At 36.7% G+C, this 25,517-nt stretch overlaps 1 pseudogene; it reads left to right on the top strand.

Annotated features, from left to right (window-relative positions):
• Positions 1-4,212: 4,212 nt before the first annotated feature.
• LOC127417832 (phospholipid-transporting ATPase VB-like) lies at positions 4,213-24,769 on the top strand (annotated as a pseudogene).
• The last annotated feature ends 748 nt before the right edge of the window (positions 24,770-25,517 follow it).

The following is a 25,517-nucleotide window of genomic DNA, read 5'->3' as shown; positions in this document are numbered from 1 at the left end:
AATGGGACAGTTGATGTGGAGATCCAGCTTGTCTGAAGGAGTGCAACAGGTAGTTATTTATAGATCTCCGATTGAAAATGCTACTCCCTATCTTTCATTACAAACTATATCTGTTGAAAACAATGGCATATTTCAGCAAATAAAAGTGCATGTGATTATTTTAGAGATATTATTGTCAGGTTGGCCAATGCATTGGCGTGTATGACCAGTTGACAGATTTCAGACATCTGACGTGGCATGCAAGTCTACGACACTAAGTTCATGGTATTTGTAACAAAAACGTGAGTAGAATGAACAGTATATGCCTCACTTGCGGTGGTGAGTCACACCGACCTTGCATAAACTTTAGCAGAGTGCATGTACCTTTCCCACATATGTTTTTTGTCATGCTTCACACAGGGCAAACATGACATAATATGTTGTATGCAATGTCACTCAACTCTTTCATCTAACGCCTGCATCGTGAACTGAAAGGAATGTTGGTCTATCCTCTGCCATTTAACTGAGAGGAATGCTGCTTTTTAGTGGATTAAAATAAAAAGACTTTAAAAACCTCACAAATGCTTTTGAATTCACCTTCTTCATTGACACTCCTTCATAGTTAACAAATGCCATGAATATCAAATATTGCATTTTTTTTTTTTTTTTTCACTTATGATTACAGACTTTAGTATCTTGGCAAATCTGAGCACAGTTTGAGACATTGTTGAGATCTCCTTTTTTTGGGGGGGGGGGTATGGTCTGAGAAGCCAGAGACTGAGCATAAATCTCCATTTAATCTCATTATTGTCTGAGAAACGACTGATTGCGATTTATACAGAATTCCTGTAGCTCAGTTGATATTGCATTGCAATGCTAGCAACACTAAGGTCATGGGTTTGATGCCCAGGAAACAAACATACTGATAAAATGAATGCACAATAATTTTTTAGATATTGTATAAATTTAAATGTAGTTTATCCTTTATATTAAATGTCACATTTGTTATTTGTCTTTGCTATAAGTAAACATTCTGTAACCCATACAGATAAGAGAGTGCAAGTGATTGGATGAAAACTTCCTGCAAGAGATGTGAACCGGTGATTATAATTGATTATTATGAATTGTTTTCCTAAATTACCTGCTGTGTCTGTTCATATTTTATGTAAACAAATACTTCAGGTGCAGTCACTTTAAAGAGAGTGTAATTCTAAAGATGCCATGTGTAGATGAGTCAAAATTCACTGCTGTCATATGCTGCAAAATGGTAAGAGGTGTTGCTTCGCGTTCAAAGATAAAGTATTCACGAGCAGGTGTTTGTCTCACACATCATATTGTTTTTCACACGCACACATTTGACTGACAGTTAAAAGCCAGAAATAGACATTTTGCTAATCACAGACTGCAAATAGTCATGTCCTTCTGGAGGAGTGCTCCTCGCGAGATTTATCTCACACCATTCACACTGAAACAGACATCAGGCACTTCATTTAGAGAATTGCTTGCTTGGCAGAAAGCAACCTTATTCTTGTCTGATTTTGTCTGATTAACTTGAAATGAATTATCTTCAATATGTGGTATCTTCAAAATGTTTTTGGTTGGCATTAAGTGGCAAAATTAGGTTTTCTATGGCAGTTATTTGGTTGACATTGGGGAATAAATGTCAACCAAATAAACTGTCAATTAACCACAGACATACTGTAACTTGAATCTCATGAAACCTTTCAAGAACATGTCATATTTCAACACGAAAAAATATATAAAACATAACATTTTGCTTAAAGAAAATGAAACCTATTTTTTGGGATGTGCATGAATAATCGATTAATCGAGTACTCACTAAATTTTAAATATTTGACTAATAAAAATATTACTTGAATATTGCAATTTGATGTTTCTTTGTACCTTTGCCTGCCGTGGGCAACAATAAAAGTGCTTTTCTCACCTAAATCTTGTCGTTCTCTTGTTCTAAATTTCCAGTAATCGATTATGACTATAAATTATTTGAAATGCCCATTCCTATTTTTTTTAGCCCATCCCTTTTTTTTTTTCTCCCCAATTTGGAATGCTCAAATCCCAATGCGCTCCAAGTCCTCATGGTGGCGTAGTGACTCACCTCAATCTGGGTGGCGGAGGACGAATCTCAGTTGCTTCCGCGTCTGAGACCATCAGTCCGCGAATCTTATCACGTGGCTTGTTGAGTGCGTTACCGCGGAGACGTAGCGTGTGGAGGCTTCACGCTATTCTCCACGGCATCCGCACACAACTCACCACACGCCCTCGCTCTCAGAGTGAGAACGACACATTATAACGACCAAGAGGAGGTTACCCCATGTAACTCTACCCTTCCATAGCAACCAGGCCAGTTTGGTTGCATAGGAGACTGGGCTGGATTCACACAGCACGCCCTGGATTCGAACTTGTGACTCGAGGTGTGGTAGTCAGCGTCAATAATTACTGAGCTACTCAGGCCCCTTTTTAGCCCATCCCTAAGATTTATTCCATTAAAAAAAAAAAAAAATCATGCCAATTAAGTACATTTTACATACAAATCTCATTCTCATTACTGTAATACAAAAAAAAAAAAAAAACAACATCAAAAAATATATATCATTTAAATGGAAAAGTATTTATAGCCTAAAGTATGGAAGTATTTGCTGTATTGCCTTTAACATACAGTATGCTGATTTAAATTTAAAAAAAAAAAACATTGCATTACAGTATTTTATTTTTTACTGTATTACAGTCAAGGGTAGCCAGGATATTACTTTTGGGTGGGCCTCAATAAAAATTGATGGGCCAAGTTTTCACAAAAATCTTTTTTTTACAAAAGTTTCCTTAACTACAGAGGAGCGGCACATTCAAAAAACTATTTTATAAATATATATTTGAAGTCAAAGAATAAGCTTTAATATTCTGGGTCCTACCCCTGCCCACCCTTGGCTATGCCACTGATTACAGTAATGAGAACACAAAAAATAATATTTTAGCCTAGTTTAGGATTTATGCATTTCAATTTCATAAGTAATCTTTCATAATGGAATAATCTTTAACTAAATTAAATGAATAAAACATGCATTTATTCAAGTTTTATTAATTTATAGTTTAATTTAATTAAAGATTACTCAATTCAATTTGATGGAATTTTGTTATGAAATTTAAATGCATAAATATTAAAAATAGGCTAAAGTATTATAATCATTTTAGTGGAACTTATGCAACTTGACAGCTATTTTAAGAGAATATCTGAGCTCCACCCAAAATTTATGTTTAAAATGACTCCTCTGTTGTACGTCAGCCTTTGTGTGTCAATAATGCTATCAGTAAAAAATCAACCCAACCCAGTCGTGCATGTAAAACAGCACTGCATGTAAACTCCAGCTAAAGGAATCTTTTTCCATGCGTTCTTTGTAAACAGCTGTCACAACAAATCCCGACGGTACAAAGTCATCTAGTTTTATTGTACAGTCATGTTGCTACATCCTTTCCAGACACAAAATGTCAATTGTTTGAGATTTCACATTGTTAAAACCCTGTAGATCTGGATGTCAGGCAAAATTATCTAGTTATAAATGATAGTGACAGAGTTTGAACAATACAAAGAATATTCAGTTTTCAAATTCAAGAATATTCTGCATTATTTCTAGGTCACTAATCAAAAGCAAATTTGTAGTTTTGAGCACGATAAGTCAGTTGAGATTTCCATGCTTCCACTGACCCACACAAGAGGTACTTTGAAGAATCTCAGATCTTTCTAGGAGAACGTGGAACATCCAGATTTGCACAAATTTGTGGAGTCCATGTCAGCTTGAGTGCATGCTGTCATTAAAGAAAATAGGGGACATACTGTAAGAAATTCTATACAATTCTGAAATTCATGTTAATTTTCAATGCAACATTTCTCTCAAATTGTTATGCTGATAATATAATTTGTAATTAAAAATAATGTATTAAATAAAATAAAAAATGCTAAATTGAAGCATTTTCCATTAGTGATTTCTTGTGGACCCCATATACTCAGAGCAATTTAGTCAGATTAAAATGTGTCCTGGATTTCGTCTCATCTTACCACATAATGATTCATTTTTCATCCATGTGCATGTTTACATGTATTCTTGACCATAATTAATACGTCCAAGTGTGTCTGTGCATTTATATGTAGACATAGAACAGCCACAATGCATCAGATAGGTCTATATGAGATATTACTTCTCGCCTTCTCCCAGGAAATAGATGAGCTTTGTGGAGAGGGGATGGAAGGATGTTCAGGTGGGTGATTTTGTGCGAGTGCTCTCTAACGAGATCATCCTGCTGGCATTTTGCTCCTGCACACGTCCGATTCTAATGGAGTGTGCCACATGGAAACGGCCAATCTGGATGGAGAGATCAACCTCAAGCAGAGGAAGGTGGTGCCAGGCTTTTCCACTCTGGTAAGGACACTGCCATTCTGTGCTGAGGACAAAAAATATTATACCTGTGGTGAAAATATTACAGCTTTGCCCTAAGGAGAAGAAAAAACAAATCACAAAAAATATCTGTTTAACAATCACAAACAAGATGTCTTTAGAACACTTTAAATCTTGTATAGACTTTTTTATGGACTGGGATTTCACTGGGATGTATATCATTAACTATTTTGGACTTCAATCAGAGATATAAGTTCTAAAAACAGTGGCGTTATTCCATATATTTTTGTACTTTAGTTTCTGACAGGTTCTTAAGTTGCATTTTACAGTACTTACTCAGATCAAGCAGTTAATTTCAGTTCTACATTTTGGTGATTGATGTTTGTGCTAGAGCAGATTTCCTATAATACTGAATGTCATTGAAAACAGTAATGCCAGAGTGTGTTTGTGTAATAGATGTCTAACAACTCCCACTTTCATACCTTTCATACAATTCTGAGTGACACCTTTAACACTGTTTTCTTTCTCTCTTCGAACATGTACAGGTCAGATTTGTTGATAATGTTTGTTTTTCCTATATTTTCATGGCTGATCACTTTGTGTAGTTTTACTGTTAAATGGCAGTTCTTATTCAGCAACCCTTGCAAGTAGTTACAAATCACTCCATAATTTTAACAATGAGGATATAAATCAGGGTAAAAGAAGTGACGAAAACACATTTATGCACTGTCATGTTGTTTATGTGTTTTAGGGTGAACCATTTCAACCTCAAACGTTTGACAGTACTGTAGTGTGTGAAAACCCCAACAACAACCTATTCAAAGGTTATGTGTGAGTATCCTGAACACTCAATTTCATGCACGATCAACTACATCAACTATACTATACTATACCAATATTATACTGCAGCAACAGTAAGAGTAATATGGTATGCTCTTCCAAATACAGTATATCCAAAGTCTTCCCACACATCCAGAGCATGCAATAACATAAAAAAATAATTATTATTATTTAGCCTCATTTTTGTCCTGTTGAAGCCATTAACTGGGTTATAACAATATTGAGAGATGCTTCTGATGTTCCCAAGTATTATAAAGCTCCTCCATTCAAAGATAAGCCCCACATTCACGTGGCACACGCAGAGGTAATTAGTCTGGGTGACTAAGGAAGATGCTGTGTTTGATGTCACAGGGAGAGGCCTGATAAGAAGAGAACGGGATTTGGCATTGATAGTATTTTGCTGCGTGGGTGCACTGTGAGAAATACTGATGATGCAGCTAGAATAGTGGTTTATGCAGGTACATAGTCAATCTTCATTTAACAGTGTTCATATTACTGTGTTTACATATAGGAAAGGAGTAAGGGTTAGGGTGAAGAAAAAAATATATGCATTCATATTTAATTTTTTAATGGAGGTTATTGGCAAGCCCCACTATCACTGTTACTATCACAAGTATTAAACTTCATGCAAAACAAATCATGCAGCTTGTTGAGGAGTGGTGTGCTATTACTTTTCCATGCAATTCGATTGTTCATGATTTGACCATGTTATGGTAATAATATTATGATAATATTAATGTAATACAAATAATATTAATTAATAAATAGGAATTATTAATACAAATAAATAAAATTATATATATATATATATAAATAATATAAATTAATAACTATAGTAAATTAAAAAATAGATAATTATACATTATTTTAATAAAGGTATTATTATTATTATTATTATTATTATTATTATTATTATTATTGTATGGTATAATATTAAAATATTATTATTTATTTTAATATTGTTAAATGTCCCACATAAAATAGTAGTAGGTTACCATCGTACTTTTTAATGCTTTTTTGTTTGTTAGTGATCTGTAATATGGACACTTAAATATAAATTGTTGTTTATGTTTTTATATATTTGCCATTCACTGTTGTTCTTTATTAGTTTTCACATATTTTATTTCATTTTTTGTTTTTATAATTCACAACATTCAGCAAGTGCTAGTGTAAATTTTCATAAATCACTCTTATTTGTAATCATGAAGCATTTAATATAATAGATATAATGTATTTTGTCTGGTTCTAAATATTTAACACCCCATTTACATTGTCAGCAATGCAACAAACTAGAATACTCCCCCATTATAATCAATGAAGCTGTCTACAATGTAAGCGAGCAACAGAGTATTTGATTATAATGGAGGCATTTTATTTTGTTGCATAATGTCACTCTATGGCAGTGTACTTGTGTCACTAAGATGACGGTTCAGACTCTCTGGAGCCCATTGTTTTTATCTTGATAAATTATACACATGACACTGCTTGTAAAAGGCCATTGCTGTTTTACAGATGTTGTAGTTTTTAGATTGTAACTTATTTATTGCAGGACACAAGACCAAATCCATGTTAAACAACAATGGCCCCAGGTATAAACGAAGCAAGATCGAGTGGAAAATGAACACGGATGTACTCTTATGTGTGGTTCTTCTATTTTTCATGTGTCTCATCGGTGCCCTGGGTACAGTACAGGGAACATCCCTCTCAACCACACGAATTCAAAACACACTACACAGTTAGCACACAGTGAGCTTAAAGTATATTACCACTGATTCTTGAGTACTGAATAAACTTTTGTCCCATGTCTGAAGAATCAGTGTTACTGTACACCGAAATACAAGTTTCAAAATGACACTTTAACTCGGCACTCAAACACAATGAAGCTTCAGTCTATATCTCTCAGTCTGAGTTCCTTTAGTATGCAGGCTGATCTTACAGCAGTCTACAGAGATAAAGAATAAAGTGCTGCTATGACCTCACACAATTCTCTTGTTCCCTTTTCGTTCTGTAAGGCGTAAGCCAAAGAAGGACACTAGAGATACCCAGAATATAATTTATACTCCAGTCTCTTATGAAGGCTATGATTAATCTCTCTTTCTCTCTCTCTCTAGTTCAAGCTCAATTAAGCTTTTTAGGGATATCTGTATTAAAATACAGTACTGCCAAAAGCAATGTCATTTATGAATTGAACTGCAGAAATAATAAAATATGAATCTCTATATTTCTCAGGTCATGCTATCTGGTTGGAAACTTTTACCACCATGCCCCCCTACATCGTCCTTTTCAGTAATGGAAATTACACTCCTTCAGTACTAGCAGGATTTTACATGTTTTTCACCATGTTCATCTTACTGCAGGTACACATTTAGCAACATTTGCAAATTTTACAAAAACCGGATTCAATACAAGATCAATTCTATTGACAGCATCTGATTATTCAAAAATAGTCTAAATGATTTCAAAATAATCCCTCAATCTGTGATAATAAATTAAAATGGTATGTACACCAATGCACAATGGAAGTCTATGGAGCAAGGCATTCCAGATCATTTATTATTATTATTTTATTTCAAAATGTGTGTTCTGTTCACTGTAAAGTTGTGGAAATTGTCCTTTTAGCAGAAATTTCTAGTAACCTTGCACAAATCATGTGAAAGGTACAGGGTTTATATGCTTTACATGGCTATTACAGGAGCTGAAACATTTACATTTATGCATTTGGCAGACATTTTTATCCAAAGTGACTTACAGTGCCCTCATTACAGGGACAATCCCCCTGGAGCAACCTGGAGTTAAGTGCCTTGCTCAAGAACACAATGGTGGTGGCAGCTGTGGGGATCAAACCAACAACCTTCTACTTACCAGTCCAGTGCTTTAGTCCACTACACCACCACCACTCCATACATGGTACATAACTGCACAGACAGAGTTAAAGTCTTGTGACTGTACTTTAAAATAGTGTGTACTTTAATATTCACCCGGTCCAATGCCTCACCACATAGACTTCCATTCCAATTGCATTATTTTAAACACAATTTTTGTACTGTGCTGTACATAATTGAGGGGCTCGAGCATGGAACTATCTGACTAAAGCAAGAAAAAGAAAGACAATTTTTAATAATAATTGGTATAGGCATTATATAGTGTAAAAATGGAGATGGGGAGGTGGAGGGATGCCAGAAGAATCGTCACCATTGTGAAGGAAGCAGCTGCTTATACAGTATATCCTTGGAATATGAATGGCAGGCCTAGATAAAAAGCTCCTCCCGAACTACATCTGGAACTTCTTTTTGAGGAACGAGTCCAAATTGTTTTCTGTGGTAATAAACAAAATGCCACTGAATCCAGAACATTGCATTATATGTATCCATTCCAACATGCCATTCTATGTTTATAAGAGTAATGACTGAGATCGCTCAGTTTAACTTATGTTTTAACACTCGAATTTCTCTCCAGGTAATGATTCCTGTGTCATTGTATGTGTCCATTGAGCTGGTGAAGATGGGGCAGATCTTCTTCATCACTCAGGATTTTGACCTTTATGATGACGAGCTGGACAGCCGAGTACAGTGTCACGTTCTGAACATCACAGAGGACCTGGGACAAATCCAATGCTTCTCCTCAGATAAGACAGGGACTCTCACAGAAAACAAGATGGTCTTCCATTGCTGCACCATCATGGGGACTGAATACTGTCACTGTGAGAATGGTGCATTTCAAGTGTGCGTCGCTGTGTTCTGCTAGACTCTTTTTCTTTTCTAATCACCTCACCTTCTCTTCTTGAAAGTTTTTATATTAAGGATCTTCTATATATTACTATATTGTCTGTTTTATATTTTATTTCATAATTAGTGGTGCTTGCTAAGGCAATTTATTGCTCATACTTTGGGTTAGGGATTTGAACAAACCTCTAACCCTCGTTATTAAACTTTAAACTTCTGTGGAACACAAAGAATATGTTAGGCAGGATGACAGCCTCAGTCACCATTCACTTTCATGGAAAAAGATGCAATTAATGAGAATGATGACTGAGGCTGACATGTCCTTTTGTGTTCCACATTACACAGAAATTCAAACAAGTTTGTGACAACATGAAGGGTGCGCAAATTAAAGATCCATCTGGTACAATACTGATTATTTTTAATTTTATGTGTCCGATAACTGATATGCATAGCCAGTTTTGAATTCTTGTATTATTTTCTGATTTTAGGAACAATATCAATTAATCATTTATTACTAACCTCTGGTGAACTGCTTTACAAAACTACCGGTAATACTGTGCACAAAGTATTATTGTGTCCACAGAGAATTCATTTAGCTTTTTTAAGTTGCAATACACAATTGTGCAAAGCCCCTCACTTAATTAATATTTATTATTTAAAGTTGTTTGTGTGTAACTTTATCTGAAAACCACATATCAAAGAACCGATAACCGATTAAGTGGAAAAGTGTAACTATCAGATAAAAATATCGGTCAAACCGATTATCGGTCTGTCTCTAGTTGAAATGGTGAATAAAATTAAATTTATGAATGACGTATCCCTTTAAGGATTAAATAAAGAAAGCTTGTATTTCTGGCATTCTTTAGCTGCGCACTTGCCGGTTCTCAGTGGGGCAAATGAGGAGGAGATCACCATCTACCAGCAAAGAAAGCTTCTTCCACTTTTCCCTTTGGATGAATTACAGGACAGCTACACAGGAGACAAAAATCTCACCAACACTCAAGTCACAGCTGCCACTCGTCGCATATCGAAAGTCACAGCGGGTGTTCAAAGAGACATGGCCTTCAGCAGTCCTCTGGTGAGTTCACAGACAAGAAATTGTTGTTTTCTATGTTTCGGGGTGAAGATTTGGTGTTTTAGATTTATTTTGAAAGAGATGTCTCTTCAGTGGCGGTTTTGCCGTACTTGGTGCCTTAGGCGAGATCCGACGTGGCACCCCTCTTAATATCAACAACAACAACATGAGAAACAGATCAATATTTAAGTCCTTTTTATACTCTAAATCTCCACTTTCACATCTGAAAGTCACATTTGATGCCTTTTTAGTTTCACTTTCACGTCTGAAAGTGTAAGTGGTGATTTAGTGTAAAAAGGGACTTAAATATTGATCTATTTCTCACCCACATCTATCATGTCGCTTCTGAAGACATAGATTTAACCACTGGAGTCTTATGGATTACTTTAAAGCTGCCTTTATGTGCTTTTTGGAGCTTCAAAGTTCTGGCCAACATTCACTTGCATTTTATGGACCTACGTTCAGGTACCCTGTTGTGCCACCCCAGAGAGCGTTGCCACCCTAGACGGCTGCCTATATCGCCTGTGCCAGGATCCGCCACTGTGTTTCTTTTAAGCTTTCTTCAAAATTGTAGTATATCTTTACACAACAGCATTTCGGTAGACAGGCCCTCTTTGCTTTTCAATCCGAATCAATATACACACTTCCCCTTTAAAGTCAAAATCATACAGCCATTCGTAACCATTTTTACTTCCATAATGTGATGTATTTCTGAGTGAAACAGTGTTCAAGGTGTTACTTGATTTTTTTCCATCAGGAATTCATTTGATTGTAAATAGCCTAATCAAAATGGGATTGACTGGTAGACTGCTGATGTCTCATCCCTGTACCATACGTGACCCATCTTACATGCATTTTCCTGCATGCTCACGGTCTGCCCTGCAGATGGACGAGCAGTTTGGTGTCAGTTATGAGCACAGCAATGTTGGCTCTGATTTGTGCAGTTTCGATCTGTTGACATATGGGCCTGCTGGGGTGCATTAAACATGGGCTACTGATAGTGTACAGATTGTCTTACTTCCTGTGGCCTCTTTGTATGACGTTGCACCTTTTGTTGTCATACGATCATGTAAATTTCCAACTATGGAAACATGCCACATGGTCTTGTGAATTATATAATCAGGTATACGGTTTTCTGTTGTACACGCCACCTTGCCTAACTGTTTGTAATTGTATTTCTTCAATCAGGAAACAGTAGTGGTTCCAGACAGGAAGCTAATGCTGGAAGTGGACCGTCAGATGGTGAGCATCCAAACTGGGCCTTACCTGGACTTCTTTCTGGCCCTGGCCATCTGCAACACAGTGGTGGTTTCCACAGTAACAGCCCAGAGACAGAGGGTGAGCACACACCAGGGTTATTATAGCTTTGAATTTTTAATTTGTTTTTATTTCTATATTATTTTCAATTTGTCTTTTCAGTTTAGGCCACTTCCACACGTTTTCGGTTGAAAACTTATTTTTTCCATTTACCAACGTCGTTTTCCAAAGTATGCGGTTATGGAGAGTGTTTTTAAAAGTCTCAGTTTTTGGTGGAGGAAAGTGCTGTTCCAGTGTGAATGAGAAATCATGTGTTTTCAACCAAAGTGTAGTTTTAGTTAAAGGGATATTTCACCCAATAATAAAAATTCTCTCAACATTTTACTCACCCTCAGGCCATCCCAGATGTGTATGACTTTCTTTTTCTGCTAAACAGGGTCCAAAACTTTGAATCTCCAAAAACACATAAAGGCAGCATTAAAGTAATCTATATGACTCCAGTGGTTAAATCCATGTCTTCAGAAGTGATAGGATAGGTGTGGGTGAGAAACAGATCAATATTTAAGTCCTTTTTTACTAAAAATCTCCAATTTCAAACAGCCCTCCTAAGCGCTCTTCTCTCTTCTTCTTTTTCTTCTTTTTTGTTGGTGGCTCGCATTCTAAAATAGAGCATTACCTCCATCTACTGTGGGTTACGGATCAGAGACTCTTTTCCTTCTCACCCCAGACCTTTTAGGACTCGTGCTTCCGATGGTGCTGCGTGTTCAGCTCCTCCATTTTCAGCCCCAAGTCCCTCACTGCCCAGACAGAGGAGGAAAGAAGGAAAAAAAAGCTATATTCTTTCAATTAACCGAGTTCTATTCAGAAATTGTATTAATAGACTATCCCCTCTTACTGGATTTAAAAGCTTCTTTAAGCGCTCTTCTCTCCTAAGAGTTCTTCTTCTTTATTTTTGGCAATTTGCATTCTTAGTGCAAATCGCCACCTACTGGGCAGGAAGTAGAATTTATAGTAAAAAATTACTTAAATATTTATCTGTTTCTCACCCACAGCTATCATATCGCTTCTGAAGACATGGATTTAACCACTGAAGTCTTATGGATTACTTTTACGCTGCCTTTATGTGCTTTTTTGAGCTTCAAATGTTTTGGACTTCACATCTGGGATGGCAAGAAGGTGAAGTTTCTATGACTGTTAATTTTAGTTAGTGTTTCCTAGTTTCAGTTTAATTTAGTTTTCAGAACTTTATTTCTGTTCTTCAAAAATTTATATGTCAGCTGCTATAATTTAAATGCATAATTTCAATATTGATAAAAGAGTAAATGGGAAAAAAAATGGGAAAAGAAAATGGTAAAAAATGGCAAATGGGAGCATTTAGTTTTCATTTTAGTTTTTGTTCATGATAATAACGCTACATACAACGGCACTGACCTTGCTAGAGCCAAGAGGGTTGTTCGCCACTCTGACTCACAGCACAAAAACTGCCCTCATGTCAAAATAAAAACAATAATAGCCCACCATGTCAATTATTCCTCTTGCACAAAGAGTACCTGTGGCTGTAGCTTCTTTGCCCTGAGACATTTTATTACTGCCCCTGAATGACTAATTCTTCTTTGGCTAGTGGTTTGCAGCCCAGTGGAATGTTTTATAATTACTACATTATAATTCTTAAGCAAACGGCAATGGCTCACTTGGTCCAGGCAATTAAAATGTTCATCAGTCAGATGAGCAGTCTCCCCAATATGTCTGTAATGAGTTGATTCTGTGAGGGAAGTTTAGTCTAGCTGAGTTCCTTCTCTGCTGGTCAGCGCTAATTTCCCAAATTGCACTTGAGCACCCTGAGCGAAGCACTTTGTCCAGGGTAGAAATTATATTTGTCCTCAGACCTGTAGCACTGAGATGTTCAGAGACACTGGGTCAACATTAATTAAGTTGATTACCAATGGAGCATGATTGTATCACCCTGGGTCCATCAGAACTTGAGAGGCAGTCACAATGTATGCAGATTCACAGTAAATGAAGAAAAAGATTACCGGTACAGGAATTTTAGACCAACATGCACAGAACACTGGCCCATTTCCTATTGCAATAATTGCAGTTTCAGTTTTTTCATAATTAATGAAGGTCACTAACAGAACACACAGTAATCCTGGAGAAAATCTGATATCCATATAGCTCACTTAACTAAAACCTTCTGATGACTTAATTACAACATGTACTATGATATTTACAATAAGTGGACCATTTGGCACATTACTCAATTAACCAATAAAAACCAATAAAAAAACTATTCTTTAGCACATGCGTTTTTAAGAATCTGGCTATGTTCGGAAAGCATACTACAGTACCATACTGCTCATACTATTTGTGCAGTATACTGCAGAAATAGGACAAGCAATAACCTATAGCATGTATATTGTGCGCAGTATGTACATTTTTATATAACCTACTATATTTAACTACAATATTTGACCTACTTGTATTTGTACAACAGAATACTCTGCGCTGGGTTCTGTATCTCAGAATGCAAACGTTTAACTTAACCTTTCAGTGTGACAAATGAACTAGAAGTAATACTAGACGCTATTTTTAACATCTCTTTCTTGACTCATAAATTAATTGGATTGCCAAAAGTTGACATTTTTAGACATACTTCATTTTAAAATACTGTTTTTATTTCCAAGAAGATAACTGGACTCCACTCGCTAAATTAGCATGCAACGTGGAGAGATCATGTGACAACAATGTAGCATACTACCATTGCATACTGCATACACTGTTTCACATAACATTAGGCAATACAGTATACAGTACAGTCCATACTCTGCATTATACAATAAACCGTATGCTAGTATTCAATTCCAAACATAGCCTCTGTCAAGTAATTAAATGTCTGTGTACTTCCAGGTCAAAGGAAGACGTAACTCCTCATACTCCGGAGGATCATTTGGCAGCTTGTTTAGAAACAGTTCTCTGTAGACATTTTCACCTCCATGAAGTTCTACAAGAGAAAGGGGGAGACCCTTGCAGATCCCTTTACTGTATCCCTTTACCATAGATGAAGACGACCCTGACATCCTGCACAACTCTAGTGTCTCTGATTCTACAGATGACTATGAGTTCATCTCCGCCACACAGAAGAAGGTCATTTCAAGTTAATGCAAAGAAAAACGCAATGTTTCTGGGTCAGAGGAGGTGTGTTATGAAGCCGACAGCCCAGATGAGTTTGCTCTCATACATGCAGCTAAAGCCTATGGGTTCACCATGGTGGAACACACACCACATTATGTAACCGTGAGGCTCCAAAATTATACGTTGATGAAGTTTGAGGTGTTGGACGTCCTGGCCTTTGACTCAACACGAAGGAGGATGTCAATAATAGTTCGACACCCACACACCAATAAAATCATTGTGTATACTAAAGGGGCTGATTCAGCTATAATGGAAAGACTGGGGAATTTTTTTTTTTTTCAGGTGAGCATGAAAGATTTTTGCATTTAGCAGGCATATTTTTCCAAACCATATATGCAATGCATTTAAGCTATTCATCTTACCAGTTTGTGTGTTCCCTTAGAATTGAACCCATGACCTTGTTGTTGCTAACCATGCTCCACAAGTCGAGCAACAATTAGGCAAAACCTTTTGTTTTCCACAGATATGACACAAGTGGATAGTTTAGGGAAGCAAATTGCAGTAAAAACTCAAAAAGACATTGACATGTATGCCAGGGATGGATTACGAAAGCTGTGCTTTGCTAAAAAGTTAAAAAGTTATCTGGTTTTAATGTGTTACTTTTCGTTACTTTGTCCAACTAATTCCATTTCAAAGATGTCTAGCAGTCTTACTTGTGACAAGATCTGTCTTACTCTCTCAAGGTTATCAGTGAACGGAAGTACAAGGCCTGGTCGGCGATCATACAGGAAGCGGTGTCAGCCATTGACGAGAAAGAGGAGCGTCTTATGGACACTGCAACAAACAACTTTACTCTGCTGGGTAAAATCTGTATTCCTTTTAAGGTGCACTCAGTATTTTTTGTGTGTATGCTGCGCTAACCAATATGACAGTCATTTCGGTCTTATATTGACACCAAGCAGCGTGGATGCAGTCTCTTGTAAAAGCAATCATTTTTGGTTACTGTCATTGTAGAAGTACCCAATTCACAGTCACCCAATTTATTCTGTAAGCGAAAATGACCAGTAATAAGGTGGTTAGTGAGATAAAGCAAGTAGTATTCGACTGGTCATGTGATCAACATGGCAGCTCCCATGAGGCAGCTTTAATTAGGCTATTGATATGACTACAGTCTTCATCTCATATGAGAGTGTACATGATTTTAAACATTTATTTTTCAAGTACAATTCATATATTTTGGGGTAAAACTTTTTTAATGAGCAATAAATTACTAAATGCACATTTAATATTGTTTTTGTTGTTGTTGTTGATTTTCATATTTTTTTTATCCAAACCAAAGTTTCTTACTGAAACTGTTTAAAATGTTAAAATTCTCGTATATTTCTGCAAGCACACAAGTTGTGATTTGCATATTTTCTTAAATCAAAATGCTTTGTTGTTCCAGGAATATAATTCCTATCAATCTGATCCTAATCCTAATTTGTAACCCTAATCTTAAAGGGATAGTTCACCCAAAAATGAAAATTCTCTCATCATTTCCTCACCCTCATGACATCCCAGATGTGTATAACTTTCTTTCTTCTGCAGAACACAAACAAAGATTTTTAGAAGAATATTTAAGCTCTGTAGGTCCATACAATGCAAGTGAATGGTGGGCAGAATTTTGAAGCTCCAAAAAGCACATAAAGGCATCATAAAAGTAATCCATTCGACTACAGTGTTTTAATCCATGTCTTCTTAAGCGATCCAGATGATTTTGGGTGAGAACAGAACAAATTATAACTCATTTTTCACTACACATCTTGCCATTGCAATCTCTAGGCATGATCATGTTTTCAAGCTCGATTACCCTTCCTAGTGCTTGATGCATGTGCAGAGTGCTTGATGGCACTAGAAAGTGTAATCAAGCTTGAAAGCATGATCGCCTAGGAGATTGATGATGTCAAGATTTGTAGTGAAAAAGAAGTTATATTTTAGTCTGTTCTCACCCACAACCGATTGGATCGCTTCAGAAGACATGGACTAAGCCACTTGAGTCATATGAACTTTTATACTTTTATGCTGCCTTTGTGCTTTTTTGACCTTCAAAGTTTTGGTCACCATTCTCTTGCATTGTTTAGACCTACAGAGCTGAGATATTCTTCTAAAAATCTTTGTCTGTGTTCTGCAGAAGAAAGAAAGTCATACACATCCGGATGGCATAAGGGTGAGTAAATGATGAGAGAGTTTTTCTTTTTGGGTGAACTATTCCTTTAAACTTAAATGATATGTGGCATTAGGGGCAACTGGGATTGAGGACCAGCCTCAGGAGAACATTCCAGAAACCATCCAGGCTCTGAGACAGGTGTGGGTCCTGACTGGGGACAAACCTGAGACAGCCATCAACATCGCTTACTCCTGCAAGCTGCTGGACCATGAAGACCTGGTGTTCACCTTCACCACAGTGAAGAAGGTGCCAAACCCTTTTTTCTGTCCATCTGATACCATGCCAGTCAGTGTCAGCTCTCCTCAACCAATGCTTTCATCATTGCATGCACCCTTCCAATCATTTGACTTTAAAGCTGATTTGTGCAATTATTTTTTTTTTCAATGTTAAAGGGGTTGTTCACCCAAAAATGAAAATTCTCTCATTATTTACTCACCCTCATGATATCCCAGGTGTGTATGACTTTCTTTCTTCACCAGAACACATTTGAAGAAAAATAGAAAAATATCTTAGCTCCGTAGGTCCTAAAAATGCAAGTGAATGGAGATTTCTCTTTCGAAGCTCCAAAAAATCACAGACAGACAGCATAACGTCATCTATATGACACCATCAGTCTTCTAAAGTGGCACGATCACTTTTGGTGCAAAAAAGATAAATGTTTAGGTACTTTTTTAACTCTAAATCATGATGCCATTCTGCAGCAGTATGTGCCTGTGACATAATCGCATTGGCATTTGAAATGCGAGAACTGAGCTGTGCTGTTTACTTGTGAGGAGGAGGAACGCTGTGCAGTAGCTTGGTTGGTTTTGGTTTAAATCTGTATTTATCTGTTTTTTTTTACTCACAATGGTGCATTTGTGTGCTTGTTGTATCCTGGATGTCTCAACCGAGTTGAGAACATGATTTTACGTCTGTATCATGGCAACGCGAATACGTCACACAAGAGACCGCTTGGACTCCATCCTCTCGTGAAGCCTAACGGAAGCGATGGTTTATAGTTAAAAAGTACTTAAAGGGATTGTATCGCTTTAGAAGACATTCATTTAACCGCTGGAGTCGTATCGATGACGTTTATGCTGACTGTCTGTGATTTTTGGAGCTTCAAAAGAGAAATCTCCATTCACTTGTATTTTAAGGACCTACTGAGCTAAGATATTTTTCTATTTTTCTTCAAATGTGTTCTGGTGAAGAAAGAAAGTCATACACACCTGAGATATCATGAGGGTGAGTAATGAGATAATTGACATTTTCATTGAACTATTCCTTTAAAATACATTCTACTAACCTAGTTTCATATTTACATTTGGCAGATGTTTTTATCCAAAGCAACTTACAGTGCACTTATTACAGGGACAATCCCCCCAGGACAATCCTTGCTCAAGGACACAATGGTGGAGGCTTTGGGGATCAAACCAGCAACCTTCTGTTTACTAGTTATGTGCTTTAGCCCACTACACTGCCATCACTCTGATATGCATAGGCAGCTGCTGTACAGTAGAAGTAAGCCTTTCTTAGGTTTATTTCCCAAAGATTATAAACAGTGTGACTCTGAGGCATTGCTGTATTTGTTTGAGCTCTACCAATGCCATGTGAATTATGAATAGGCAGGCATCACTCACATTTTATGTAACAATGTAGTTATATTTGCCCAGAAGATATTACACCATGCAGCTCTAACCTGACCAGATTTCTCAAAAAGAACATGCTGAGTACTCCACTATTTTCCCATGTGGCTTACAGTACATGTTGTTTAGGGTTTATTATGATGTATGGGACCCCCACAAAAGGAAAAGTGTTAATTGGTTTATCTGGGACAAAAGACTTCAGTGTTACACATTATCATCCCCTCAAGACTATAGTTCTACATTTCCTGTTCAAACACATAAATACGCTTGCAACATTTGTCAGATATGCTGCTTTTTATTTTATGTCTCTCCCAGTCTGAATTTAGTAGAGGTGAATAAAAAGTACATTCACTATTCTGAATGGCTCATATTGCTACACTGTAATCCCATTTTCACAGTTCGGAGGAGGGCAGGAAAACATTTTAGTTTCATTCCAACATTAAATCCATTCCAGAAGTCTTCCGCATATTGTTTTATCCACATTTTATGAAATAGCACTTCTTCAATTATGCATCTGAAACCTCACACTTTTGTTGTTGCAGCAGTTTTTCATAAGATGCATGTTTGTCATCATCTTTCATGTCTTAATGTATTCCCTAAATAAGTTTGGAAAGAAAACCTGCATCATAACTATTTACGCAACATAGTGAAATGGGCAACAACTGAAATTTAATTGATACAACACAGATTTATTCACAAACCATACATGTTAAGACATATACTGTCATCTTTAGTGAATATAAAGGAGCTAGATTTTTAACTTACTGGCAGACATGGTGTGACTTTTGTAAACGTGACTAATTGAAAACACAAAATTCAATTGGCAGGATGTATTTGATGCTTTTTAACAAGATCTCTTGTATTTTGCAATCTGTCTGTAAAATGAGATTGGATGACACACTTTTAGAGGTGCGATGGAGCACCCTATCAGCCGGAGTTATAACCCAATTCAGGGGTCATAACTCAGCATTTACCTGCCTGTTGATGAAGCCCAGCATTGGGCTGGTGATAGATGGGCCGACCTTGAGCATGGCAATGTCAGACGACCTGGTGGACCAGTTTGTGGAACTCTGCAAACACTGTTGTGCAGTGCTTTGATGTCGAGTCACTCCTCTGCAAAAGAACAGTGTGGTTAAACTGATACGGAAGAAACTCAGGGTAATGACTCACACCATAGGTAATGAAAGCTCTAACTTTGGGGTGGAGGGGTTTATGAAATCATTTACATTTCAGAAAGATTATTTTCCAAACTCTTCAGCTGGTTTTTGAAGTGTAAACTTGAGCATCCCAGTTGAAAAAAAAGCTTTAACCAAGCTAAGATGGTCTTATCTGATTTAAGATGGTCTTAGCTGGTTTAAGCTGGTGTAGCTGGTCTCCCAGCCCCAAAGCCCCTCTGAAATCAGCAAACAGACCAGCCTGAAGAGGTTGGGAGACCAGATAAGACCAGCAAACCAGCATATTCAGGTGTTAGTTCTGTTTTTAATGCAGTATATTATGGTTTCAATTCAGGTGATGGGGCCAATGATGTGAACATGATTCAAGCTGCAGACATTGGAATTGCCATATCTGGACAAGAGGGGATGCAGGTTTGTATTTTTGTCTTCGGAATCCACACTAATGGGTATAACACTAAAATATTATCTATCAACCTTTATAAGCCCTTCATTTGTATAAGAGAATGATGTTAATGACTGGATCAGGAGAGTTAACCATTGTGTTTATGTTCTGTTGGCCATCATGGCGAGTGACTTTGCAATCACACAGTCACTGGTGCTACTCAAGATTGGCTAACATGGTCATCTATTTCTTCTATAAGAATGTGGTAATTATCACCTTGGCATCTAATTTTGTTACATTTAAATGACCATTTTTAGAGAAGTAATTATTGGTTATAGAGCACAACAGTGCCTGCCCACTTTTTCAGCTGTCTGGGTTCCGGAAGTATTTTTCCCATTCATTTTGTTGCATAGGCTTTTCATAAAATCAATTACAAACTTTGTTTTTGAGACAAATATGTATTTGAAAATCGGACAAATAGGCGAAGTTACAAGACTGTGTCTTTCACAAGGGCATGAATTACAATCCCATGAAGCATTGTGAATGTTTAATTGAATAAACAAAAATTATGGGAATATAAAATAATAAATTTTAGGTTCAAGTCGTTTTTATTTGTATAGTGCTTTTCACAACACACATTGTTTCAAAGCAGCTTTACAGAAAATCATGCATTAACAGAAAATGAAACTGTAATATCTTTATAAAGTCTTAGAGTCATCATTGTGTATTGTAAATTGTGTATAAAAATAAGTAATTAAATAGTTAAATAATAATTTTATTTAGAAACCCTGTGAGCAAGCCGAAGGTGACTGTGGCAAGGAACACAAAACTTCTTAAGATGTTGGTTAATGGAGAAAAATAACCTTGGGAGAAACCAGGCTCACTGTTGAGACAGGGAAACAAATAGAATAATATTAGCGTAGTTGCCATTCAATTAATTGCTGAGTTATAGATTAAGAGAAATGTTTCTGAGAAATATTTCTGGATCCGGCAGACCTAACTAAAGCAGCCTATTTGTGAGTTGATGGATGAATTATGTGTATGCCTAGATGAGTCTTTATACTGTACTAGGCTTAAACTGAGTGAGTGTGTCTGTTTCCCAAACCGTGTTAGGGAGACTATTCCATAGTTTTGGAGCCAAATTGGAAAAGAATCTACCTCCTTTTGTGGATTTTGATATTCTAGGAACTATTTATATGCCAGAATTTTGTGATCAGAATATAGCGTGGTAGAAGGTTACTTAAGTACTGTGGAGCTAGACCATTCAAAGCTTTGTACATAGTTAACAGAATTTTAAAAATTAATATGAATTTAACAGGTAGCCAATGTAAAGACAATAAAATTGGGCTAATCATAAAATTGGGTGGTTCTAGTCAGCACTCTGGCAGCTGCATTTTGAACCAATTGAAATTTATTTATTGAACTTGAAGTACATCCTCCCAGTAATGCATTACAATAATCTAGTCCTGAGTTCATGAACGCATGAATTAGATTTTCGGCATCAGCAACAGAGAGCACGTGTCTTAACTTTATATTTATAAATATTTCTGAGGTGGAAGAATGCTGTTATACAAACATTGGAAATTTGATTTTCAAAGGACAGATTGGTATCAAATATAACACCTATATTTTTCACTGTAGAAGATGATGTAACAGTACATACATCGAGAGTCAAATTATATTTTAGTGGCTAATTTTTAGATGCTTTTGGTTCAATAATTAGTACCTCTGTTTTGTCAGAGTTGAGTAGAATGAAATTTCTGGCCATCCAATCTTTAATTTCATTGATACACTCTGCTAATTTGGAGAATTCTGACATTTTGTCGGGTTAAGACAAAATATAAAGTTGGGTATCACTGGCATAACAGTGGAAACTTATTCCACAATTCATGATAATATCTCCTAGGGGAAGCGTATATAAGGAGAAAAGCAGAGGCCCTAAAACTGATCCCTGTGGCACTAAGATCTAAAAGCACTAGAAGAGAAATGCAGCCGCGATCAGATGATAAGAGCTCATTTGTAACTCTGATAAGTGCAGTCTCTGTATTATGATGGGGCCTAAATCCTGACTGAAATTGTTCATATATACCATTTCTCTGTAGAAATGAACATAGTTGGGAGGACACTACCTTTTCTAGTATTTTTGACATAAATAGGGGATTTGAAATTGGTTTATAATTAGCCAATCTGCCAGGATCAAGCTGTGGCTTCTTAATAACGGTTTGATAACTATTATATAGCTATTTTAAAGTTTCTTGGGACATGTCCTAAAGATAGCGAGGAGTTAATAATATTAAGAAGAGGTCTGAGATTACAGGGAATAACTCTTTTAAGAGCTTAGTTGGTATTGGATCTAACATACATGTTGTGGCTTTTGATTTTTTGATAAGTTTTGTTAGCTCTTCATGATCTATGACAGCGAAGGATTGAAGTTGCTCGTAAAGAAAACTGAGACACTGTTTTCTGAGGTGCTGTGACAGTTGATTGCATAATTCCATTTTATTTTTGATGATTTCTATTTTATCAGTAAAGAAATTCATTAAGTCATTACTATTGTGCTGCAACAGAATATCTGGTTCAGTCGAGGCTTTATTCCTAACCAGTTTAGCCACAGTACTGAATAAACACCTAGGATTGGTGTGGTTATTTTCTATGAGTTTGCTAAAATATGCTGACCTTGCAGCTTTTAATGCCTGTCTGTAGTTGCAGACACTATCCTTCCATGCACCTCAAAATACCTCTAATTTTGTCTTCTTTAACTTGCGCTCCATTTCCCGAGCTGCTCTCTTGAGAGCATGAGTGTGATCATTGTACCATGTTTTTTTTCTTTAATTTTCTTTCATCAAAGGGGGGGGCGACACTATCAAGATTGCTAGAGAAGACTGTATTTATATTTTCTGTTACATCAAGTTCTTCTAGACTTTTTGGCTTACTGAGTATGTGAGACAATTCTGGAAGATTATTAGTGAAGCTATCTTTAGTGGTCTAAAGAATAGTTCTACCTGAATGATAGCGTGGTGTAGATTGTGTGACATTAGCTGATCGCAGCAAACAAGAGACGAGGTAATGATCCGAGATGTCATCGCTCTGCGGCAGAGTTTCTATAGTATAGTAACTCCAAGGTTGTTGATTATAAGTATAGGAACAATATGTTTTACATTCATTGCAAAATATTCCATTATGTACAAATAGATAAGTAGTTTAGGGGTGAAGGGAGACCATCTTGATTGCATCATTCACAATGCTCCCGGGTTTGTTTTCTCTGCTTGACCATGGGTAATGCAGTTGTTTGCCAGAAATTACGCTATAAAACATGATTTTTATACAATGAAGGTGAAATAATGCAGACTGATGGCTTCAGCAGAAGCATATACCATCGATGAACAGCCTCGGAGCTCATGGTCTTTAAAGGTTTAAAAGTTATCGTAGAAAATCAATTTGTCTGTGGAAAAAAATTGTTGTTGTTTTTTTTACTTCCGGAACCAGACTGTTGCGTTCTATTGCTACGGTAAGCACTTTTACTATTGCTCATACTTGGGGCTAGGAATATCAACAACAAACTTAGGCAAATAACACATCCTGCACTGTTTGTACTATGGACATAAATACCTCAATTCATGTGGCTTGTTGAGGAGAGTTGTGCTATTACTTTTCGAAGCAACTGAAGCAATAAAAAAATCTGTGTGAAAAAATCCCATAAATTTACATTGAAGGAGGGACTCAAGCCATATCTAGGGACCTGAATATCATAGAGACTTGTGGTTGAGCTCTTTTGACTTGATCCAGCAAGGAACCACTTAGAAAACACCCAGAACACCATAGCAACCAAAAAGCAACACACTAACAACCACTCTGAACACCTTAGCAACCACAACCCTGCAATTTTGTCAGACAAGCACTGCTCTGATTTTCTTAAAAATGTAAACTCTTGCTCTTGGCTGTATTGTGCACTTAGAAATGTATCAACTTGTGGCCACCGTGGCCACCGTGTCCAGAAAACATTGCAAATAGTCATTCTGTTATTTCCTCAAATAAATATACTTTAAATTACATTCAGTTATTTTCAGCCCCATTGTTAAGTATTTAACCTCCTTAAATAAATAGCATGTATCAGCATCCAGTAACAGACCTGTTTTGTCACTCATGTGTATGTGAACCTCCTGTTCTGGTATTAGCTCTTCTGTGGGTTCTCCGCCACAGCCATGATCGACTACTGGCTCATGATATTCTTCAACCTCTTCTTCACCTCTGCTCCTCCCATCATGTTTGGCATTGTGGACAAAGAGGTGTCAGACTCCACTTTACTGAGCCTGCCTGCACTATATAAGAGAGGACAGCACTCTGAGGTGAAAACCCTTGCTGTCCCTTAAATACAATATACAGTAACATGCTTTCACTACAGTAATGCAATTTGTAGTAAGTATGTTGTAATTTAGTGAAAATGTTGTACATACATATTAAATTATAAAATAAATGTAAAGTTTCTAAATGTGTCTAGCTGCTATTTTCATAACAAATACCATTGTGTGTTTTATAGAAACCATGGTTACATTGATCTAACTATTGTAATGAGGAGCCATTCATGGAAACCATAGAAACGTGTGGTTTCTATGGTACAATTACCACAGTTAAACTATGCTTACTATACAAGAACCATGGTACATTTTCTAACTGATGTAAAATCATTTAAGTTGGTGCATTTATTTTGTTTGTTTACAGGGATACAGATGATCAATGTTTTAGATCGCTATTCTTGACGCTTTTTATCAGAGCCTAGTGTGCTTTTTTATCCCTTATTGGGTAAGAACATCTGCTTGCTTCTCTTTTGTGTTGTTTGGAATAATGCATTATCTGATCACTTCTTTTACATTCTCAAGACATACAGTGGTTCAGACATCAGGACATACTCATTCGGAACTCCAATGAACACAGTGTCTCTGTTCACCATCATCCTTGCATTTGCCCATTGAGATCAAGAGCTGGGTGAGATTCCAGTCCACTTACACACTGCAGAAACAATAATTTCATTATATGACCCCTTTAATAACCGTGTTGTCTTGTGAAAATTAGTCTTTTTCAGTAGTAATGGCAGGATTGTTTGACTTACAGACGGTGGTGCATTGGGTGATCATGATATGCAGTGTGGTGGTGTACTTCATTATGACTCTGTATCAGCTGCAACCCGCTGTCTGACCCCTACTGGATCATGCACAAACAAAAGGCCGATCCCATGTTTGACCTCATCTGCATTTTAACAACTGAGGGGTATTCCAGAAAGCAGGTTAAGTGGTAAATTTACTCAGAATAAGCAGATAACCTCAGCTTTCTGTTCCAAAAACTGAGGGAACTTTCAGGGTATGTTAGTAGCCATAGCAACTTACTCTCTGAACATAACCTGCTCCGGAGTAGGTTATGTTCCAGAGTTAGTTTATTTCAGGTAGATGTTAGTATGTTTCAGAGGCTGTCAGCACGTGCGTGCCCTTTTAATAGCAGCACAGTGGGCAAGAAAGTTCAGATTACGCACATTATTATACTTTTAAAGCAATATTACGGTAACTGCAATCTTTACCTCACAAATCTTTTTTACTCTGGCATTTCCAGTCTCACACCGCAGATTTGCATTCAAAAGTGAACAAACTGTGTACATTGTGCTTTAACTTTTAATGGGAAGGTTTTAATACTGTAATTTTTTTAACGCAGAACACATTGGAAAGTCCC

The sequence above is a fragment of the Myxocyprinus asiaticus genome, chromosome 27, assembly GCF_019703515.2.
Source record: "Myxocyprinus asiaticus isolate MX2 ecotype Aquarium Trade chromosome 27, UBuf_Myxa_2, whole genome shotgun sequence".
NCBI classification, from domain to species: domain Eukaryota; kingdom Metazoa; phylum Chordata; class Actinopteri; order Cypriniformes; family Catostomidae; genus Myxocyprinus; species Myxocyprinus asiaticus.
The sequence above is the reverse complement of the archived record's forward strand: the minus strand, read 5'-3'. Positions and strand labels throughout refer to the sequence as shown.